This window comes from Strix uralensis, chromosome 3 (assembly GCF_047716275.1).
Source record: "Strix uralensis isolate ZFMK-TIS-50842 chromosome 3, bStrUra1, whole genome shotgun sequence".
NCBI lineage: Eukaryota > Metazoa > Chordata > Aves > Strigiformes > Strigidae > Strix > Strix uralensis.
In genome coordinates, this window is record NC_133974.1 from 123,050,594 (window position 1) to 123,070,622 (window position 20,029).

Below are 20,029 nucleotides of genomic sequence, written 5' to 3' on the forward strand. Positions count from 1 at the left end.
GGGCTCTGTGCTTTCTTTCCTCCTGAACAAGCTTTTGTGTTCTCTGCAGCGACGCAAATGCGATTCTGCGAAAAAATGTGAACACTTCTCATTCCCGCGCAGAGAGAAGGTGCTAGCAGGGAATTCTCTGCCTGCCTTTCCCCAGTGCTCTGCAAGCTCTCCAGGACAACATAAAATCTGGGGCTCTGTGCTTTCTTTCGTTCTGAACAAGTGTTAGTGTTTTCTGCACAAAAGCGATTCTGCGAAGCAATGTGAACACTTCTGCTTCCCAGGCACAGAGAAGGTGCTAGCAGGGAATTCTCTGCCTGCCTTTCCCCAGTGCTCTGCAAGCTCTCCAGGACAACAGCAAATCTGGGGCTCTGTGCTTTCTTTCGTTCTGAACAAGTGTTAGTGTTTTCTGCACAAAAGCGATTCTGCGAAGCAATGTGAACACTTCTTCCCAGGCACCGAGAAGGTGCTAGCAGGGAATTCTCTGCCTGCCTTTCCCCAGTGCTCTGCAAGCTCTCCAGGACAACATAAAATCTGGGGCTCTGTGCTTTCTTTCGTTCTGAACAAGTGTTAGTGTTTTCTGCACAAAAGCGATTCTGCGAAGCAATGTGAACACTTCTGCTTCCCAGGCACAGAGAAGGTGCTAGCAGGGAATTCTCTGCCTGCCTTTCCCCAGTGCTCTGCAAGCTCTCCAGGGTAACAGCAAATCTGGGGCTCTGTGCTTTCTTTCGTCCTGAACAAGCTTTTGTGTTCTCTGAAGCGACGCAAATGCGATTCTGCGAAAAAATGTGAACACTTCTCATTCCCGCGCAGAGAGAAGGTGCTAGCAGGGAATTCTCTGCCTGCCTTTCCCCAGTGCTCTGCAAGCTCTCCAGGACAACATAAAATCTGGGGCTCTGTGCTTTCTTTCGTTCTGAACAAGTGTTAGTGTTTTCTGCACAAAAGCGATTCTGCGAAGCAATGTGAACACTTCTCATTCCCGCGCAGAGAGAAGGTGCTAGCAGGGAATTCTCTGCCTGCCTTTCCCCAGTGCTCTGCAAGCTCTCCAGGACAACATAAAATCTGGGGCTCTGTGCTTTCTTTCGTTCTGAACAAGTGTTAGTGTTTTCTGCACAAAAGCGATTCTGCGAAGCAATGTGAACACTTCTCATTCCCGCGCAGAGAGAAGGTGCTAGCAGGGAATTCACTGCCTGTCTTTCCCCAGTGCTCTGCAAGCTCTCCAGGACAACATAAAATCTGGGGCTCTGTGCTTTCTTTCGTTCTGAACAAGTGTTAGTGTTTTCTGCACAAAAGCGATTCTGCGAAGCAATGTGAACACTTCTTCTTCCCAGGCACCGAGAAGGTGCTAGCAGGGAATTCTCTGCCTGCCTTTCCCCAGTGCTCTGCAAGCTCTCCAGGGTAACAGCAAATCTGGGGCTCTGTGCTTTCTTTCGTCCTGAACAAGCTTTTGTGTTCTCTGCAGCGACGCAAATGCGATTCTGCGAAAAAATGTGAACACTTTTCCTTCCCGCGCACAGACACGGTGCTAGCAGGGAATTCTCTGCCTGCTTTTCCCCAGTGCTCTGCAAGCTCTCCAGGACAACATAAAATCTGGGGCTATGTGCTTTCTTTCGTTCTGAACAAGTGTTAGTGTTTTCTGCACAAAAGCGATTCTGCGAAGCAATGTGAACACTTCTCATTCCCGCGCAGAGAGAAGGTGCTAGCAGGGAATTCTCTGCCTGCCTTTCCCCAGTGCTCTGCAAGCTCTCCAGGACAACAGCAAATCTGGGGCTCGGTGCTTTCTTTCGTTCTGAACAAGTGTTAGTGTTTTCTGCACAAAAGCGATTCTGCGAAGCAATGTGAACACTTCTTCTTCCCAGGCACCGAGAAGGTGCTAGCAGGGAATTCTCTGTCTGCCTTTCCCCAGTGCTCTGCAAGCTCTCCAGGACAACAGCAAATCTGGGGCTCTGTGCTTTCTTTCGTTCTGAACAAGTGTTAGTGTTTTCTGCACAAAAGCGATTCTGCGAGGAAATGTGAACACTTTGCCTTCCCGCGCACAGAGAAGGTGCTAGCAGGGAATTCTCTGCCTGCTTTCCCCAGTGCTCTGCAAGCTCTCCAGGGTAACAGCAAATCTGGGGCTCTGTGCTTTCTTTCCTCCTGAACAAGCTTTTGTGTTCTCTGAAGCGACGCAAATGCGATTCTGCGAAAAAATGTGAACACTTCTCATTCCCGCGCAGAGAGAAGGTGCTAGCAGGGAATTCTCTGCCTGCTTTCCCCAGTGCTCTGCAAGCTCTCCAGGGTAACAGCAAATCTGGGGCTCTGTGCTTTCTTTCGTCCTGAACAAGCTTTTGTGTTCTCTGCAGCGACGCAAATGCGATTCTGCGAAAAAATGTGAACACTTCTCATTCCCGCGCAGAGAGAAGGTGCTAGCAGGGAATTCTCTGCCTGCTTTCCCCAGTGCTCTGCAAGCTCTCCAGGGTAACAGCAAATCTGGGGCTCTGTGCTTTCTTTCCTCCTGAACAAGCTTTTGTGTTCTCTGAAGCGACGCAAATGCGATTCTGCGAAAAAATGTGAACACTTCTCATTCCCGCGCAGAGAGAAGGTGCTAGCAGGGAATTCTCTGCCTGCCTTTCCCCAGTGCTCTGCAAGCTCTCCAGGACAACAGCAAATCTGGGGCTCTGTGCTTTCTTTCGTTCTGAACAAGTGTTAGTGTTTTCTTCACAAAAGCGATTCTGCGAAGCAATGTGAACACTTCTTCCCAGGCACCGAGAAGGTGCTAGCAGGGAATTCTCTGCCTGCCTTTCCCCAGTGCTCTGCAAGCTCTCCAGGACAACATAAAATCTGGGGCTCTGTGCTTTCTTTCGTTCTGAACAAGTGTTAGTGTTTTCTGCACAAAAGCGATTCTGCGAAGCAATGTGAACACTTCTGCTTCCCAGGCACAGAGAAGGTGCTAGCAGGGAATTCTCTGCCTGCCTTTCCCCAGTGCTCTGCAAGCTCTCCAGGGTAACAGCAAATCTGGGGCTCTGTGCTTTCTTTCGTCCTGAACAAGCTTTTGTGTTCTCTGAAGCGACGCAAATGCGATTCTGCGAAAAAATGTGAACACTTCTCATTCCCGCGCAGAGAGAAGGTGCTAGCAGGGAATTCTCTGTCTGCCTTTCCCCAGTGCTCTGCAAGCTCTCCAGGACAACATAAAATCTGGGGCTCTGTGCTTTCTTTCGTTCTGAACAAGTGTTAGTGTTTTCTGCACAAAAGCGATTCTGCGAAGCAATGTGAACACTTCTCATTCCCGCGCAGAGAGAAGGTGCTAGCAGGGAATTCTCTGCCTGCCTTTCCCCAGTGCTCTGCAAGCTCTCCAGGACAACATAAAATCTGGGGCTCTGTGCTTTCTTTCGTTCTAAACAAGTGTTAGTGTTTTCTGCACAAAAGCGATTCTGCGAGGAAATGTGAACACTTTGCCTTCCCGCCCAGAGAGAAGGTGCTAGCAGGGAATTCTCTGCCTGCTTTCCCCAGTGCTCTGCAAGCTCTCCAGGGTAACAGCAAATCTGGGGCTCTGTGCTTTCTTTCGTCCTGAACAAGCTTTTGTGTTCTCTGCAGCGACGCAAATGCGATTCTGCGAAAAAATGTGAACACTTCTCATTCCCGCGCAGAGAGAAGGTGCTAGCAGGGAATTCTCTGCCTGCCTTTCCCCAGTGCTCTGCAAGCTCTCCAGGACAACATAAAATCTGGGGCTCTGTGCTTTCTTTCGTTCTGAACAAGTGTTAGTGTTTTCTGCACAAAAGCGATTCTGCGAAGCAATGTGAACACTTCTGCTTCCCAGGCACAGAGAAGGTGCTAGCAGGGATTTCTCTGCCTGCCTTTCCCCAGTGCTCTGCAAGCTCTCCAGGACAACAGCAAATCTGGGGCTCTGTGCTTTCTTTTGTTCTGAACAAGTGTTAGTGTTTTCTGCACAAAAGTGATTCTGCGAAGCAATGTGAACACTTCTGCTTCCCAGGCACAGAGAAGGTGCTAGCAGGGAATTCTCTGCCTGCCTTTCCCCAGTGCTCTGCAAGCTCTCCAGGACAACAGCAAATATGGGTCTCTGTGCTTTCTTTCGTTCTGAACAAGTGTTAGTGTTTTCTGCACAAAAGCGATTCTGCGAGGAAATGTGAACACTTTGCCTTCCCGCGCACAGAGAAGGTGCTAGCAGGGAATTCTCTGCCTGCTTTCCCCAGTGCTCTGCAAGCTCTCCAGGGTAACAGCAAATCTGGGGCTCTGTGCTTTCTTTCCTCCTGAACAAGCTTTTGTGTTCTCTGCAGCGACGCAAATGCGATTCTGCGAAAAAATGTGAACACTTCTCATTCCCGCGCAGAGAGAAGGTGCTAGCAGGGAATTCTCTGCCTGCCTTTCCCCAGTGCTCTGCAAGCTCTCCAGGACAACATAAAATCTGGGGCTCTGTGCTTTCTTTCGTTCTGAACAAGTGTTAGTGTTTTCTGCACAAAAGCGATTCTGCGAAGCAATGTGAACACTTCTTCCCAGGCACCGAGAAGGTGCTAGCAGGGAATTCTCTGCCTGCCTTTCCCCAGTGCTCTGCAAGCTCTCCAGGACAACATAAAATCTGGGGCTCTGTGCTTTCTTTCGTTCTGAACAAGTGTTAGTGTTTTCTGCACAAAAGCGATTCTGCGAAGCAATGTGAACACTTCTGCTTCCCAGGCACAGAGAAGGTGCTAGCAGGGAATTCTCTGCCTGCCTTTCCCCAGTGCTCTGCAAGCTCTCCAGGGTAACAGCAAATCTGGGGCTCTGTGCTTTCTTTCGTCCTGAACAAGCTTTTGTGTTCTCTGAAGCGACGCAAATGCGATTCTGCGAAAAAATGTGAACACTTCTCATTCCCGCGCAGAGAGAAGGTGCTAGCAGGGAATTCTCTGCCTGCCTTTCCCCAGTGCTCTGCAAGCTCTCCAGGACAACATAAAATCTGGGGCTCTGTGCTTTCTTTCGTTCTGAACAAGTGTTAGTGTTTTCTGCACAAAAGCGATTCTGCGAAGCAATGTGAACACTTCTCATTCCCGCGCAGAGAGAAGGTGCTAGCAGGGAATTCTCTGCCTGCCTTTCCCCAGTGCTCTGCAAGCTCTCCAGGACAACATAAAATCTGGGGCTCTGTGCTTTCTTTCGTTCTGAACAAGTGTTAGTGTTTTCTGCACAAAAGCGATTCTGCGAAGCAATGTGAACACTTCTCATTCCCGCGCAGAGAGAAGGTGCTAGCAGGGAATTCACTGCCTGTCTTTCCCCAGTGCTCTGCAAGCTCTCCAGGACAACATAAAATCTGGGGCTCTGTGCTTTCTTTCGTTCTGAACAAGTGTTAGTGTTTTCTGCACAAAAGCGATTCTGCGAAGCAATGTGAACACTTCTTCTTCCCAGGCACCGAGAAGGTGCTAGCAGGGAATTCTCTGCCTGCCTTTCCCCAGTGCTCTGCAAGCTCTCCAGGGTAACAGCAAATCTGGGGCTCTGTGCTTTCTTTCGTCCTGAACAAGCTTTTGTGTTCTCTGCAGCGACGCAAATGCGATTCTGCGAAAAAATGTGAACACTTTTCCTTCCCGCGCACAGACACGGTGCTAGCAGGGAATTCTCTGCCTGCCTTTCCCCAGTGCTCTGCAAGCTCTCCAGGACAACAGCAAATCTGGGGCTCGGTGCTTTCTTTCGTTCTGAACAAGTGTTAGTGTTTTCTGCACAAAAGCGATTCTGCGAAGCAATGTGAACACTTCTTCTTCCCAGGCACCGAGAAGGTGCTAGCAGGGAATTCTCTGTCTGCCTTTCCCCAGTGCTCTGCAAGCTCTCCAGGACAACAGCAAATCTGGGGCTCTGTGCTTTCTTTCGTTCTGAACAAGTGTTAGTGTTTTCTGCACAAAAGCGATTCTGCGAGGAAATGTGAACACTTTGCCTTCCCGCGCACAGAGAAGGTGCTAGCAGGGAATTCTCTGCCTGCTTTCCCCAGTGCTCTGCAAGCTCTCCAGGGTAACAGCAAATCTGGGGCTCTGTGCTTTCTTTCCTCCTGAACAAGCTTTTGTGTTCTCTGAAGCGACGCAAATGCGATTCTGCGAAAAAATGTGAACACTTCTCATTCCCGCGCAGAGAGAAGGTGCTAGCAGGGAATTCTCTGCCTGCTTTCCCCAGTGCTCTGCAAGCTCTCCAGGGTAACAGCAAATCTGGGGCTCTGTGCTTTCTTTCGTCCTGAACAGGCTTTTGTGTTCTCTGCAGCGACGCAAATGCGATTCTGCGAAAAAATGTGAACACTTCTCATTCCCGCGCAGAGAGAAGGTGCTAGCAGGGAATTCTCTGCCTGCCTTTCCCCAGTGCTCTGCAAGCTCTCCAGGACAACATAAAATCTGGGGCTCTGTGCTTTCTTTCGTTCTGAACAAGTGTTAGTGTTTTCTGCACAAAAGCGATTCTGCGAAGCAATGTGAACACTTCTGCTTCCCAGGCACCGAGAAGGTGCTAGCAGGGAATTCTCTGCCTGCCTTTCCCCAGTGCTCTGCAAGCTCTCCAGGACAACAGCAAATCTGGGGCTCTGTGCTTTCTTTTGTTCTGAACAAGTGTTAGTGTTTTCTGCACAAAAGCGATTCTGCGAAGCAATGTGAACACTTCTGCTTCCCAGGCACAGAGAAGGTGCTAGCAGGGAATTCTCTGCCTGCCTTTCCCCAGTGCTCTGCAAGCTCTCCAGGACAACAGCAAATATGGGGCTCTGTGCTTTCTTTCGTTCTGAACAAGTGTTAGTGTTTTCTGCACAAAAGCGATTCTGCGAGGAAATGTGAACACTTTGCCTTCCCGCGCACAGAGAAGGTGCTAGCAGGGAATTCTCTGCCTGCTTTCCCCAGTGCTCTGCAAGCTCTCCAGGGTAACAGCAAATCTGGGGCTCTGTGCTTTCTTTCGTCCTGAACAAGCTTTTGTGTTCTCTGAAGCGACGCAAATGCGATTCTGCGAAAAAATGTGAACACTTCTCATTCCCGCGCAGAGAGAAGGTGCTAGCAGGGAATTCTCTGCCTGCCTTTCCCCAGTGCTCTGCAAGCTCTCCAGGACAACATAAAATCTGGGGCTCTGTGCTTTCTTTCGTTCTGAACAAGTGTTAGTGTTTTCTGCACAAAAGCGATTCTGCGAAGCAATGTGAACACTTCTCATTCCCGCGCAGAGAGAAGGTGCTAGCAGGGAATTCTCTGCCTGCTTTCCCCAGTGCTCTGCAAGCTCTCCAGGGTAACAGCAAATCTGGGGCTCTGTGCTTTCTTTCGTCCTGAACAAGCTTTTGTGTTCTCTGCAGCGACGCAAATGCGATTCTGCGAAAAAATGTGAACACTTCTCATTCCCGCGCAGAGAGAAGGTGCTAGCAGGGAATTCTCTGCCTGCCTTTCCCCAGTGCTCTGCAAGCTCTCCAGGACAACATAAAATCTGGGGCTCTGTGCTTTCTTTCGTTCTGAACAAGTGTTAGTGTTTTCTGCACAAAAGCGATTCTGCGAAGCAATGTGAACACTTCTGCTTCCCAGGCACCGAGAAGGTGCTAGCAGGGAATTCTCTGCCTGCCTTTCCCCAGTGCTCTGCAAGCTCTCCAGGACAACAGCAAATCTGGGGCTCTGTGCTTTCTTTTGTTCTGAACAAGTGTTAGTGTTTTCTGCACAAAAGCGATTCTGCGAAGCAATGTGAACACTTCTGCTTCCCAGGCACAGAGAAGGTGCTAGCAGGGAATTCTCTGCCTGCCTTTCCCCAGTGCTCTGCAAGCTCTCCAGGACAACAGCAAATATGGGGCTCTGTGCTTTCTTTCGTTCTGAACAAGTGTTAGTGTTTTCTGCACAAAAGCGATTCTGCGAAGCAATGTGAACACTTTGCCTTCCCGCGCACAGAGAAGGTGCTAGCAGGGAATTCTCTGCCTGCTTTCCCCAGTGCTCTGCAAGCTCTCCAGGGTAACAGCAAATCTGGGGCTCTGTGCTTTCTTTCGTCCTGAACAAGCTTTTGTGTTCTCTGAAGCGACGCAAATGCGATTCTGCGAAAAAATGTGAACACTTCTCATTCCCGCGCAGAGAGAAGGTGCTAGCAGGGAATTCTCTGCCTGCCTTTCCCCAGTGCTCTGCAAGCTCTCCAGGACAACATAAAATCTGGGGCTCTGTGCTTTCTTTCGTTCTGAACAAGTGTTAGTGTTTTCTGCACAAAAGCGATTCTGCGAAGCAATGTGAACACTTCTCATTCCCGCGCAGAGAGAAGGTGCTAGCAGGGAATTCTCTGCCTGCTTTCCCCAGTGCTCTGCAAGCTCTCCAGGGTAACAGCAAATCTGGGGCTCTGTGCTTTCTTTCCTCCTGAACAAGCTTTTGTGTTCTCTGCAGCGACGCAAATGCGATTCTGCGAAAAAATGTGAACACTTCTCATTCCCGCGCAGAGAGAAGGTGCTAGCAGGGAATTCTCTGCCTGCCTTTCCCCAGTGCTCTGCAAGCTCTCCAGGGCAACATAAAATCTGGGGCTCTGTGCTTTCTTTCGTTCTGAACAAGTGTTAGTGTTTTCTGCACAAAAGCGATTCTGCGAAGCAATGTGAACACTTCTTCTTCCCAGGCACCGAGAAGGTGCTAGCAGGGAATTCTCTGCCTGCCTTTCCCCAGTGCTCTGCAAGCTCTCCAGGACAACAGCAAATATGGGGCTCTGTGCTTTCTTTCGTTCTGAACAAGTGTTAGTGTTTTCTGCACAAAAGCGATTCTGCGAGGAAATGTGAACACTTTGCCTTCCCGTGCACAGAGAAGGTGCTAGCAGGGAATTCTCTGCCTGCTTTCCCCAGTGCTCTGCAAGCTCTCCAGGGTAACAGCAAATCTGGGGCTCTGTGCTTTCTTTCGTCCTGAACAAGCTTTTGTGTTCTCTGAAGCGACGCAAATGCGATTCTGCGAAAAAATGTGAACACTTCTCATTCCCGCGCAGAGAGAAGGTGCTAGCAGGGAATTCTCTGCCTGCCTTTCCCCAGTGCTCTGCAAGCTCTCCAGGACAACATAAAATCTGGGGCTCTGTGCTTTCTTTCGTTCTGAACAAGTGTTAGTGTTTTCTGCACAAAAGCGATTCTGCGAAGCAATGTGAACACTTCTCATTCCCGCGCAGAGAGAAGGTGCTAGCAGGGAATTCTCTGCCTGCCTTTCCCCAGTGCTCTGCAAGCTCTCCAGGACAACATAAAATCTGGGGCTCTGTGCTTTCTTTCGTTCTAAACAAGTGTTAGTGTTTTCTGCACAAAAGCGATTCTGCGAGGAAATGTGAACACTTTGCCTTCCCGCCCACAGAGAAGGTGCTAGCAGGGAATTCTCTGCCTGCTTTCCCCAGTGCTCTGCAAGCTCTCCAGGGTAACAGCAAATCTGGGGCTCTGTGCTTTCTTTCGTTCTGAACAAGTGTTAGTGTTTTCTGCACAAAAGCGATTCTGCGAAGCAATGTGAACACTTCTCATTCCCGCGCAGAGAGAAGGTGCTAGCAGGGAATTCACTGCCTGTCTTTCCCCAGTGCTCTGCAAGCTCTCCAGGACAACATAAAATCTGGGGCTCTGTGCTTTCTTTCGTTCTGAACAAGTGTTAGTGTTTTCTGCACAAAAGCGATTCTGCGAAGCAATGTGAACACTTCTTCTTCCCAGGCACCGAGAAGGTGCTAGCAGGGAATTCTCTGCCTGCCTTTCCCCAGTGCTCTGCAAGCTCTCCAGGGTAACAGCAAATCTGGGGCTCTGTGCTTTCTTTCGTCCTGAACAAGCTTTTGTGTTCTCTGAAGCGACGCAAATGCGATTCTGCGAAAAAATGTGAACACTTCTCATTCCCGCGCAGAGAGAAGGTGCTAGCAGGGAATTCTCTGCCTGCCTTTCCCCAGTGCTCTGCAAGCTCTCCAGGACAACATAAAATCTGGGGCTCTGTGCTTTCTTTCGTTCTGAACAAGTGTTAGTGTTTTCTGCACAAAAGCGATTCTGCGAAGCAATGTGAACACTTCTCATTCCCGCGCAGAGAGAAGGTGCTAGCAGGGAATTCTCTGCCTGCTTTCCCCAGTGCTCTGCAAGCTCTCCAGGGTAACAGCAAATCTGGGGCTCTGTGCTTTCTTTCGTCCTGAACAAGCTTTTGTGTTCTCTGCAGCGACGCAAATGCGATTCTGCGAAAAAATGTGAACACTTCTCATTCCCGCGCAGAGAGAAGGTGCTAGCAGGGAATTCTCTGCCTGCCTTTCCCCAGTGCTCTGCAAGCTCTCCAGGACAACATAAAATCTGGGGCTCTGTGCTTTCTTTCGTTCTGAACAAGTGTTAGTGTTTTCTGCACAAAAGCGATTCTGCGAAGCAATGTGAACACTTCTGCTTCCCAGGCACCGAGAAGGTGCTAGCAGGGAATTCTCTGCCTGCCTTTCCCCAGTGCTCTGCAAGCTCTCCAGGACAACAGCAAATCTGGGGCTCTGTGCTTTCTTTTGTTCTGAACAAGTGTTAGTGTTTTCTGCACAAAAGCGATTCTGCGAAGCAATGTGAACACTTCTGCTTCCCAGGCACAGAGAAGGTGCTAGCAGGGAATTCTCTGCCTGCCTTTCCCCAGTGCTCTGCAAGCTCTCCAGGACAACAGCAAATATGGGGCTCTGTGCTTTCTTTCGTTCTGAACAAGTGTTAGTGTTTTCTGCACAAAAGCGATTCTGCGAAGCAATGTGAACACTTTGCCTTCCCGCGCACAGAGAAGGTGCTAGCAGGGAATTCTCTGCCTGCTTTCCCCAGTGCTCTGCAAGCTCTCCAGGGTAACAGCAAATCTGGGGCTCTGTGCTTTCTTTCGTCCTGAACAAGCTTTTGTGTTCTCTGAAGCGACGCAAATGCGATTCTGCGAAAAAATGTGAACACTTCTCATTCCCGCGCAGAGAGAAGGTGCTAGCAGGGAATTCTCTGCCTGCCTTTCCCCAGTGCTCTGCAAGCTCTCCAGGACAACATAAAATCTGGGGCTCTGTGCTTTCTTTCGTTCTGAACAAGTGTTAGTGTTTTCTGCACAAAAGCGATTCTGCGAAGCAATGTGAACACTTCTCATACCCGCGCAGAGAGAAGGTGCTAGCAGGGAATTCTCTGCCTGCTTTCCCCAGTGCTCTGCAAGCTCTCCAGGGTAACAGCAAATCTGGGGCTCTGTGCTTTCTTTCCTCCTGAACAAGCTTTTGTGTTCTCTGCAGCGACGCAAATGCGATTCTGCGAAAAAATGTGAACACTTCTCATTCCCGCGCAGAGAGAAGGTGCTAGCAGGGAATTCTCTGCCTGCCTTTCCCCAGTGCTCTGCAAGCTCTCCAGGGCAACATAAAATCTGGGGCTCTGTGCTTTCTTTCGTTCTGAACAAGTGTTAGTGTTTTCTGCACAAAAGCGATTCTGCGAAGCAATGTGAACACTTCTTCTTCCCAGGCACCGAGAAGGTGCTAGCAGGGAATTCTCTGCCTGCCTTTCCCCAGTGCTCTGCAAGCTCTCCAGGACAACAGCAAATATGGGGCTCTGTGCTTTCTTTCGTTCTGAACAAGTGTTAGTGTTTTCTGCACAAAAGCGATTCTGCGAGGAAATGTGAACACTTTGCCTTCCCGCGCACAGAGAAGGTGCTAGCAGGGAATTCTCTGCCTGCTTTCCCCAGTGCTCTGCAAGCTCTCCAGGGTAACAGCAAATCTGGGGCTCTGTGCTTTCTTTCGTCCTGAACAAGCTTTTGTGTTCTCTGAAGCGACGCAAATGCGATTCTGCGAAAAAATGTGAACACTTCTCATTCCCGCGCAGAGAGAAGGTGCTAGCAGGGAATTCTCTGCCTGCCTTTCCCCAGTGCTCTGCAAGCTCTCCAGGACAACATAAAATCTGGGGCTCTGTGCTTTCTTTCGTTCTGAACAAGTGTTAGTGTTTTCTGCACAAAAGCGATTCTGCGAAGCAATGTGAACACTTCTCATTCCCGCGCAGAGAGAAGGTGCTAGCAGGGAATTCTCTGCCTGCCTTTCCCCAGTGCTCTGCAAGCTCTCCAGGACAACATAAAATCTGGGGCTCTGTGCTTTCTTTCGTTCTAAACAAGTGTTAGTGTTTTCTGCACAAAAGCGATTCTGCGAGGAAATGTGAACACTTTGCCTTCCCGCCCACAGAGAAGGTGCTAGCAGGGAATTCTCTGCCTGCTTTCCCCAGTGCTCTGCAAGCTCTCCAGGGTAACAGCAAATCTGGGGCTCTGTGCTTTCTTTCGTTCTGAACAAGTGTTAGTGTTTTCTGCACAAAAGCGATTCTGCGAAGCAATGTGAACACTTCTCATTCCCGCGCAGAGAGAAGGTGCTAGCAGGGAATTCACTGCCTGTCTTTCCCCAGTGCTCTGCAAGCTCTCCAGGACAACATAAAATCTGGGGCTCTGTGCTTTCTTTCGTTCTGAACAAGTGTTAGTGTTTTCTGCACAAAAGCGATTCTGCGAAGCAATGTGAACACTTCTTCTTCCCAGGCACCGAGAAGGTGCTAGCAGGGAATTCTCTGCCTGCCTTTCCCCAGTGCTCTGCAAGCTCTCCAGGGTAACAGCAAATCTGGGGCTCTGTGCTTTCTTTCGTCCTGAACAAGCTTTTGTGTTCTCTGCAGCGACGCAAATGCGATTCTGCGAAAAAATGTGAACACTTTTCCTTCCCGCGCACAGACACGGTGCTAGCAGGGAATTCTCTGCCTGCTTTCCCCAGTGCTCTGCAAGCTCTCCAGGGTAACAGCAAATCTGGGGCTCTGTGCTTTCTTTCGTCCTGAACAAGCTTTTGTGTTCTCTGAAGCGACGCAAATGCGATTCTGCGAAAAAATGTGAACACTTCTCATTCCCGCGCAGAGAGAAGGTGCTAGCAGGGAATTCTCTGCCTGCCTTTCCCCAGTGCTCTGCAAGCTCTCCAGGACAACATAAAATCTGGGGCTCTGTGCTTTCTTTCGTTCTGAACAAGTGTTAGTGTTTTCTGCACAAAAGCGATTCTGCGAAGCAATGTGAACACTTCTCATTCCCGCGCAGAGAGAAGGTGCTAGCAGGGAATTCTCTGCCTGCTTTCCCCAGTGCTCTGCAAGCTCTCCAGGGTAACAGCAAATCTGGGGCTCTGTGCTTTCTTTCCTCCTGAACAAGCTTTTGTGTTCTCTGCAGCGACGCAAATGCGATTCTGCGAAAAAATGTGAACACTTCTCATTCCCGCGCAGAGAGAAGGTGCTAGCAGGGAATTCTCTGCCTGCCTTTCCCCAGTGCTCTGCAAGCTCTCCAGGGCAACATAAAATCTGGGGCTCTGTGCTTTCTTTCGTTCTGAACAAGTGTTAGTGTTTTCTGCACAAAAGCGATTCTGCGAAGCAATGTGAACACTTCTTCTTCCCAGGCACCGAGAAGGTGCTAGCAGGGAATTCTCTGCCTGCCTTTCCCCAGTGCTCTGCAAGCTCTCCAGGACAACAGCAAATATGGGGCTCTGTGCTTTCTTTCGTTCTGAACAAGTGTTAGTGTTTTCTGCACAAAAGCGATTCTGCGAGGAAATGTGAACACTTTGCCTTCCCGCGCACAGAGAAGGTGCTAGCAGGGAATTCTCTGCCTGCTTTCCCCAGTGCTCTGCAAGCTCTCCAGGGTAACAGCAAATCTGGGGCTCTGTGCTTTCTTTCGTCCTGAACAAGCTTTTGTGTTCTCTGAAGCGACGCAAATGCGATTCTGCGAAAAAATGTGAACACTTCTCATTCCCGCGCAGAGAGAAGGTGCTAGCAGGGAATTCTCTGCCTGCCTTTCCCCAGTGCTCTGCAAGCTCTCCAGGACAACATAAAATCTGGGGCTCTGTGCTTTCTTTCGTTCTGAACAAGTGTTAGTGTTTTCTGCACAAAAGCGATTCTGCGAAGCAATGTGAACACTTCTCATTCCCGCGCAGAGAGAAGGTGCTAGCAGGGAATTCTCTGCCTGCCTTTCCCCAGTGCTCTGCAAGCTCTCCAGGACAACATAAAATCTGGGGCTCTGTGCTTTCTTTCGTTCTAAACAAGTGTTAGTGTTTTCTGCACAAAAGCGATTCTGCGAGGAAATGTGAACACTTTGCCTTCCCGCCCACAGAGAAGGTGCTAGCAGGGAATTCTCTGCCTGCTTTCCCCAGTGCTCTGCAAGCTCTCCAGGGTAACAGCAAATCTGGGGCTCTGTGCTTTCTTTCGTTCTGAACAAGTGTTAGTGTTTTCTGCACAAAAGCGATTCTGCGAAGCAATGTGAACACTTCTCATTCCCGCGCAGAGAGAAGGTGCTAGCAGGGAATTCACTGCCTGTCTTTCCCCAGTGCTCTGCAAGCTCTCCAGGACAACATAAAATCTGGGGCTCTGTGCTTTCTTTCGTTCTGAACAAGTGTTAGTGTTTTCTGCACAAAAGCGATTCTGCGAAGCAATGTGAACACTTCTTCTTCCCAGGCACCGAGAAGGTGCTAGCAGGGAATTCTCTGCCTGCCTTTCCCCAGTGCTCTGCAAGCTCTCCAGGGTAACAGCAAATCTGGGGCTCTGTGCTTTCTTTCGTCCTGAACAAGCTTTTGTGTTCTCTGAAGCGACGCAAATGCGATTCTGCGAAAAAATGTGAACACTTCTCATTCCCGCGCAGAGAGAAGGTGCTAGCAGGGAATTCTCTGCCTGCCTTTCCCCAGTGCTCTGCAAGCTCTCCAGGACAACATAAAATCTGGGGCTCTGTGCTTTCTTTCGTTCTGAACAAGTGTTAGTGTTTTCTGCACAAAAGCGATTCTGCGAAGCAATGTGAACACTTCTCATTCCCGCGCAGAGAGAAGGTGCTAGCAGGGAATTCTCTGCCTGCTTTCCCCAGTGCTCTGCAAGCTCTCCAGGGTAACAGCAAATCTGGGGCTCTGTGCTTTCTTTCGTCCTGAACAAGCTTTTGTGTTCTCTGCAGCGACGCAAATGCGATTCTGCGAAAAAATGTGAACACTTCTCATTCCCGCGCAGAGAGAAGGTGCTAGCAGGGAATTCTCTGCCTGCCTTTCCCCAGTGCTCTGCAAGCTCTCCAGGACAACATAAAATCTGGGGCTCTGTGCTTTCTTTCGTTCTGAACAAGTGTTAGTGTTTTCTGCACAAAAGCGATTCTGCGAAGCAATGTGAACACTTCTGCTTCCCAGGCACCGAGAAGGTGCTAGCAGGGAATTCTCTGCCTGCCTTTCCCCAGTGCTCTGCAAGCTCTCCAGGACAACAGCAAATCTGGGGCTCTGTGCTTTCTTTTGTTCTGAACAAGTGTTAGTGTTTTCTGCACAAAAGCGATTCTGCGAAGCAATGTGAACACTTCTGCTTCCCAGGCACAGAGAAGGTGCTAGCAGGGAATTCTCTGCCTGCCTTTCCCCAGTGCTCTGCAAGCTCTCCAGGACAACAGCAAATATGGGGCTCTGTGCTTTCTTTCGTTCTGAACAAGTGTTAGTGTTTTCTGCACAAAAGCGATTCTGCGAAGCAATGTGAACACTTTGCCTTCCCGCGCACAGAGAAGGTGCTAGCAGGGAATTCTCTGCCTGCTTTCCCCAGTGCTCTGCAAGCTCTCCAGGGTAACAGCAAATCTGGGGCTCTGTGCTTTCTTTCGTCCTGAACAAGCTTTTGTGTTCTCTGAAGCGACGCAAATGCGATTCTGCGAAAAAATGTGAACACTTCTCATTCCCGCGCAGAGAGAAGGTGCTAGCAGGGAATTCTCTGCCTGCCTTTCCCCAGTGCTCTGCAAGCTCTCCAGGACAACATAAAATCTGGGGCTCTGTGCTTTCTTTCGTTCTGAACAAGTGTTAGTGTTTTCTGCACAAAAGCGATTCTGCGAAGCAATGTGAACACTTCTCATTCCCGCGCAGAGAGAAGGTGCTAGCAGGGAATTCTCTGCCTGCTTTCCCCAGTGCTCTGCAAGCTCTCCAGGGTAACAGCAAATCTGGGGCTCTGTGCTTTCTTTCCTCCTGAACAAGCTTTTGTGTTCTCTGCAGCGACGCAAATGCGATTCTGCGAAAAAATGTGAACACTTCTCATTCCCGCGCAGAGAGAAGGTGCTAGCAGGGAATTCTCTGCCTGCCTTTCCCCAGTGCTCTGCAAGCTCTCCAGGGCAACATAAAATCTGGGGCTCTGTGCTTTCTTTCGTTCTGAACAAGTGTTAGTGTTTTCTGCACAAAAGCGATTCTGCGAAGCAATGTGAACACTTCTTCTTCCCAGGCACCGAGAAGGTGCTAGCAGGGAATTCTCTGCCTGCCTTTCCCCAGTGCTCTGCAAGCTCTCCAGGACAACAGCAAATATGGGGCTCTGTGCTTTCTTTCGTTCTGAACAAGTGTTAGTGTTTTCTGCACAAAAGCGATTCTGCGAGGAAATGTGAACACTTTGCCTTCCCGCGCACAGAGAAGGTGCTAGCAGGGAATTCTCTGCCTGCTTTCCCCAGTGCTCTGCAAGCTCTCCAGGGTAACAGCAAATCTGGGGCTCTGTGCTTTCTTTCGTCCTGAACAAGCTTTTGTGTTCTCTGAAGCGACGCAAATGCGATTCTGCGAAAAAATGTGAACACTTCTCATTCCCGCGCAGAGAGAAGGTGCTAGCAGGGAATTCTCTGCCTGCCTTTCCCCAGTGCTCTGCAAGCTCTCCAGGACAACATAAAATCTGGGGCTCTGTGCTTTCTTTCGTTCTGAACAAGTGTTAGTGTTTTCTGCACAAAAGCGATTCTGCGAAGCAATGTGAACACTTCTCATTCCCGCGCAGAGAGAAGGTGCTAGCAGGGAATTCTCTGCCTGCCTTTCCCCAGTGCTCTGCAAGCTCTCCAGGACAACATAAAATCTGGGGCTCTGTGCTTTCTTTCGTTCTAAACAAGTGTTAGTGTTTTCTGCACAAAAGCGATTCTGCGAGGAAATGTGAACACTTTGCCTTCCCGCCCACAGAGAAGGTGCTAGCAGGGAATTCTCTGCCTGCTTTCCCCAGTGCTCTGCAAGCTCTCCAGGGTAACAGCAAATCTGGGGCTCTGTGCTTTCTTTCGTTCTGAACAAGTGTTAGTGTTTTCTGCACAAAAGCGATTCTGCGAAGCAATGTGAACACTTCTCATTCCCGCGCAGAGAGAAGGTGCTAGCAGGGAATTCACTGCCTGTCTTTCCCCAGTGCTCTGCAAGCTCTCCAGGACAACATAAAATCTGGGGCTCTGTGCTTTCTTTCGTTCTGAACAAGTGTTAGTGTTTTCTGCACAAAAGCGATTCTGCGAAGCAATGTGAACACTTCTTCTTCCCAGGCACCGAGAAGGTGCTAGCAGGGAATTCTCTGCCTGCCTTTCCCCAGTGCTCTGCAAGCTCTCCAGGGTAACAGCAAATCTGGGGCTCTGTGCTTTCTTTCGTCCTGAACAAGCTTTTGTGTTCTCTGCAGCGACGCAAATGCGATTCTGCGAAAAAATGTGAACACTTTTCCTTCCCGCGCACAGACACGGTGCTAGCAGGGAATTCTCTGCCTGCTTTTCCCCAGTGCTCTGCAAGCTCTCCAGGACAACATAAAATCTGGGGCTATGTGCTTTCTTTCGTTCTGAACAAGTGTTAGTGTTTTCTGCACAAAAGCGATTCTGCGAAGCAATGTGAACACTTCTCATTCCCGCGCAGAGAGAAGGTGCTAGCAGGGAATTCACTGCCTGTCTTTCCCCAGTGCTCTGCAAGCTCTCCAGGACAACATAAAATCTGGGGCTCTGTGCTTTCTTTCGTTCTGAACAAGTGTTAGTGTTTTCTGCACAAAAGCGATTCTGCGAAGCAATGTGAACACTTCTTCTTCCCAGGCACCGAGAAGGTGCTAGCAGGGAATTCTCTGCCTGCCTTTCCCCAGTGCTCTGCAAGCTCTCCAGGGTAACAGCAAATCTGGGGCTCTGTGCTTTCTTTCGTCCTGAACAAGCTTTTGTGTTCTCTGCAGCGACGCAAATGCGATTCTGCGAAAAAATGTGAACACTTTTCCTTCCCGCGCACAGACACGGTGCTAGCAGGGAATTCTCTGCCTGCTTTTCCCCAGTGCTCTGCAAGCTCTCCAGGACAACATAAAATCTGGGGCTATGTGCTTTCTTTCGTTCTGAACAAGTGTTAGTGTTTTCTGCACAAAAGCGATTCTGCGAAGCAATGTGAACACTTCTCATTCCCGCGCAGAGAGAAGGTGCTAGCAGGGAATTCTCTGCCTGCCTTTCCCCAGTGCTCTGCAAGCTCTCCAGGACAACAGCAAATCTGGGGCTCGGTGCTTTCTTTCGTTCTGAACAAGTGTTAGTGTTTTCTGCACAAAAGCGATTCTGCGAAGCAATGTGAACACTTCTTCTTCCCAGGCACCGAGAAGGTGCTAGCAGGGAATTCTCTGTCTGCCTTTCCCCAGTGCTCTGCAAGCTCTCCAGGACAACAGCAAATCTGGGGCTCTGTGCTTTCTTTCGTTCTGAACAAGTGTTAGTGTTTTCTGCACAAAAGCGATTCTGCGAGGAAATGTGAACACTTTGCCTTCCCGCGCACAGAGAAGGTGCTAGCAGGGAATTCTCTGCCTGCTTTCCCCAGTGCTCTGCAAGCTCTCCAGGGTAACAGCAAATCTGGGGCTCTGTGCTTTCTTTCGTCCTGAACAAGCTTTTGTGTTCTCTGAAGCGACGCAAATGCGATTCTGCGAAGCAATGTGAACACTTCTCATTCCCGCGCAGAGAGAAGGTGCTAGCAGGGAATTCTCTGCCTGCTTTCCCCAGTGCTCTGCAAGCTCTCCAGGGTAACAGCAAATCTGGGGCTCTGTGCTTTCTTTCGTCCTGATCAAGCTTTTGTGTTCTCTGCAGCGACGCAAATGCGATTCTGCGAAAAAATGTGAACACTTCTCATTCCCGCGCAGAGAGAAGGTGCTAGCAGGGAATTCTCTGCCTGCCTTTCCCCAGTGCTCTGCAAGCTCTCCAGGACAACATAAAATCTGGGGCTCTGTGCTTTCTTTCGTTCTGAACAAGTGTTAGTGTTTTCTGCACAAAAGCGATTCTGCGAAGCAATGTGAACACTTCTCATTCCCGCGCAGAGAGAAGGTGCTAGCAGGGAATTCACTGCCTGTCTTTCCCCAGTGCTCTGCAAGCTCTCCAGGACAACATAAAATCTGGGGCTCTGTGCTTTCTTTCGTTCTGAACAAGTGTTAGTGTTTTCTGCACAAAAGCGATTCTGCGAAGCAATGTGAACACTTCTTCTTCCCAGGCACCGAGAAGGTGCTAGCAGGGAATTCTCTGCCTGCCTTTCCCCAGTGCTCTGCAAGCTCTCCAGGACAACATAAAATCTGGGGCTCTGTGCTTTCTTTCGTCCTGAACAAGCTTTTGTGTTCTCTGCAGCGACGCAAATGCGATTCTGCGAAAAAATGTGAACACTTTTCCTTCCCGCGCACAGACACGGTGCTAGCAGGGAATTCTCTGCCTGCTTTTCCCCAGTGCTCTGCAAGCTCTCCAGGACAACATAAAATCTGGGGCTATGTGCTTTCTTTCGTTCTGAACAAGTGTTAGTGTTTTCTGCACAAAAGCGATTCTGCGAAGCAATGTGAACACTTCTTCTTCCCAGGCACCGAGAAGGTGCTAGCAGGGAATTCTCTGCCTGCCTTTCCCCAGTGCTCTGCAAGCTCTCCAGGACAACAGCAAATCTGGGGCTCGGTGCTTTCTTTCGTTCTGAACAAGTGTTAGTGTTTTCTGCACAAAAGCGATTCTGCGAAGCAATGTGAACACTTCTTCTTCCCAGGCACCGAGAAGGTGCTAGCAGGGAATTCTCTGCCTGCCTTTCCCCAGTGCTCTGCAAGCTCTCCAGGACAACATAAAATCTGGGGCTCTGTGCTTTCTTTCGTTCTGAACAAGTGTTAGTGTTTTCTGCACAAAAGCGATTCTGCGAAGCAATGTGAACACTTCTGCTTCCCAGGCACAGAGAAGGTGCTAGCAGGGAATTCTCTGCCTGCCTTTCCCCAGTGCTCTGCAAGCTCTCCAGGGTAACAGCAAATCTGGGGCTCTGTGCTTTCTTTCGTCCTGAACAAGCTTTTGTGTTCTCTGAAGCGACGCAAATGCGATTCTGCGAAAAAATGTGAACACTTCTCATTCCCGCGCAGAGAGAAGGTGCTAGCAGGGAATTCTCTGTCTGCCTTTCCCCAGTGCTCTGCAAGCTCTCCAGGACAACATAAAATCTGGGG